The 3148-nt window shown below is 36.3% G+C and overlaps 1 protein-coding gene and 1 long non-coding RNA gene across 2 annotated transcripts in view; one reads left to right on the forward strand and one right to left on the reverse strand.

Annotated features, from left to right (window-relative positions):
- The window catches only part of LOC118410961 (homeobox-containing protein 1-like), a 1064572-nt gene that overhangs the window by 669155 nt on the left and 392269 nt on the right, over positions 1-3148 (reverse strand). The gene's annotated exons all lie outside the window — the stretch shown is intronic.
- On the forward strand, positions 16-1831 carry LOC118411047. The gene is made up of 3 exons (XR_004830633.1): positions 16-113; positions 395-613; positions 1726-1831. It is a non-coding gene; the product is annotated as an uncharacterized LOC118411047 (long non-coding RNA).

A 3148-nucleotide genomic window follows, 5' to 3' on the forward strand; every position in this document is an offset into this window, starting at 1 on the left:
CAGAGTTTGGTGTCAAGCGTTTCTTACACATGGTCGAGGGCTGAAACCGGTCAATAAAAGAGCTCTCTATACTTGGTACCTGAGGCAGAAGAGGAATGTGTCAGGGATATCAGGTACTTCAGTTATCTTTATTCGAATAAAAGAACATTTCTCAATACGAGAAAAAGACAGTTACCACTGACGTACAGTTTAGAATGACAATACTTCTCTGTAAACATCCTAGCGTATCATTATTGCCTTATTTCAATTAATTGTATTTAACCGTGGGATTTCGTACTGGTTTTGATTTAGGACTGTATCAATACTGGTAACCTGCTGGCTAATGTTAATGGAATTGTAAATTTAACGAAAGTTGACTATTTCCTAAGGCTGCTTGTATACATGTATCTTTTAGATACCAGTTGCAGTCAGCAAAGTACCATGAAGAGGACATTCGATTTGACAAATGATAGCCCTGCTCATGGCCTTGACCACAAGCAGCGCAGGGTCAGGGTAAAGTGGCCATCAGCAGCTACAGTGATACTGGAGAGGGTCTTCCAAATGGACAAAAACCCCACCGAGAACCAGAGAGAGGAGATTGCACGTGTCTGTAATGACGAGTTACAAAAAGCAGGTATGGTGTTGCAAACTTATTTAAAAGACTTTCCTTAAACTGGGGGATTTCTGTCCAGGGAACAACCATAATCGTAAACTAGTGCAGTTGCTCCCTGCTGTCCCCTGACAGGACTTTGGCACATTAATTGACTCTCCAGACCACATAAACTTATTAAAACCATGGAATGTTAAACCTTGGCTGCAGGCAGAAACAATAGCCACACATAACAGACAGTTATTTGCATAATAACCGTCAGGTCTGCTTGAAAAAAAAATTGAACTTTTACTAGTTTTCAATAAATGTTGTCAAGTAAGGTGGCCAAGTGAGTTCCAAGAAGGCTGGATATTACATAGAGCAATATCCACCACTTCAGTTTTTATGGTAGAAAGATCAACTAACACACATTGACCAGACTTTCCGTTATTTTGAATTCAGTGTTATGTTGTTCTTTATCATTGCCTAAGCAAGGGCTGAATTTAAAAAAAATACCAATATCATTTGTAAAAGCTGTATATTCTCATGCAGATAAGAGCTGCTACTACCGATACTGTTTGGCCAAAAAAAGAGAAAACACACAAAACAGTATTACTTAAACAACTAAAATAGCCTACATAAACTTAAAAATTACTTGGTGGAGAAAATGGGTGGTGGGTGGTGAGAGGACGAGCAAAAGAAACCGTGCAATCCGCTTGACAACAGGATCTCTCGAGTGATGACAAATTACGTGGTCAGGGTCAAAGTGCATCCGGGCCGAACAAAATCAATAACAGTTGGTGATGAATTGATAAAAATTACACGCTGAAATTTTTCTAACAACTTGATACTACATGTAGTGTCGTAAATAAGGGATTTCAGTTTCAAATTTGAACTCACAGCTTATTTATCATACAAAAGCCCTAGTTGCAAGGGGTTTATCACTTACATTGCTTTTTACTCACAGTTGTGTTCCTAGAAATATGGAGAACGTGTATAAAAAGTGGCATAAAAACTGAAGTTTGTTTCTTTTGATGTTTGCTATGGAATAATTCAAACCACAACAACAAACGTAACAAGGTGTTAAAATAATTAAGTTAACTTATTATCATGTATGATAGACATTTATATTAGATATTTCATGTTTGTTTGTACAGGTGAAGAGTACCCTAATGGCCAGCGGATGACATCAGCTCAAGTCCAGACATGGTTCATGGATAGGTGGTTTCAGGATATAACAAAGCACCAACGAAGTTAGCTTTGCGGCAATAGGTCTCTCAAAGATATAAAAAAAAATCTTACACTATCAGATTTAACCCATATTTAATGGTCCAGCGGAGTCAAAACTGACCAGGGAAAAATGTGATTTTTTGTCAAACAAAATTTCGACACCTTAACTACTTAACTACTTTGTTTTCAAACAATGAAGTACTTATAAAACAAAATAAAGGTAACAACTGCTGTGTTATTGTCAGGTCATATGACGACATTATGACCGATGACGCCACCAAATTGAAATAAACTATGAAAAATGAAGCATGAAATTTACGTTTAATTCTATAAGATGTCATAAACAAGCATTGTTTGCCTAAAAAACCTAAAACTTTATTCTTTATACATAGAATGTTATACCAAACACGCCTATTATTTCGTTGTCATGGCAACATGAAAAAAAGGATGAGCTTTCTTTATCTCATTGATATCAACATTTTCTGATAAGATACTAAGTTTTGTGGCCCTAGCCTCAGCCATTCAGGAGCTCTGCGATATAAAGCCTCCCCCGTTTTCACTTTAAATGTGGCCCTTATTCCCTTTTGCATAAATGGTGATAATGACCTGCAATTATTTACAACTAATCATGTCAAAAAATCCCACATAGATTGACATATAGATTGATGAAATAATACATATATACATATCACAAAAAGATTCACAAAAAGTGTATTTTTCCAATCGTTATGGAGTCAGTTTCGTCCCCATTTGGTAGAATTAGTCGTAAAAAACCTACGGCGGTTTGAGGGTTAAACATTTTTAGAATCTGTACTTTCCTGCTACCTGTCACTTTATTTCAGTTCCCCCAAACCCCCTTACGGTTTTTTATTGACAACATTCTACAATATGCCTTTCTACTTTAAAACAAGAGCTTCTGAAAAAAGCTAGTCTTTCGCTTACTTATATTGTGTACGTAAAAATGTTTGGCATAGTTTGGTCAAGCGTGGGTGCCAAGTCTGCAACGTTGGCAGCTCTGGCACAGTTTGGTCAAGTGCTAGGTTATATAACTGTTTAGTAAGGTAGTCGTTCTCACAGAGTATATTTTACTTGAACTACATATAATAACACAACTGCATGAATGATGTTAACTTTATTCGGATTGTTTCGCTGTTAAGAACGGCTCTGTTACAGTACAACAGGGTTTTATGAAAGTGCACTGTAGTAATCAAATTTATCAGTAGATGTGTCCTGAATTTCTGCAAGAACAAACAAAGTATTGTCACCATAAACAACATAAAATATTAACACATGGCATATACAGTAATGGAAATATTTTTTTTAATGGCAAGATCATGTGAAAGGTAGATA

The sequence above is a fragment of the Branchiostoma floridae genome, chromosome 1, assembly GCF_000003815.2.
Source record: "Branchiostoma floridae strain S238N-H82 chromosome 1, Bfl_VNyyK, whole genome shotgun sequence".
Taxonomy (NCBI): domain Eukaryota; kingdom Metazoa; phylum Chordata; class Leptocardii; order Amphioxiformes; family Branchiostomatidae; genus Branchiostoma; species Branchiostoma floridae.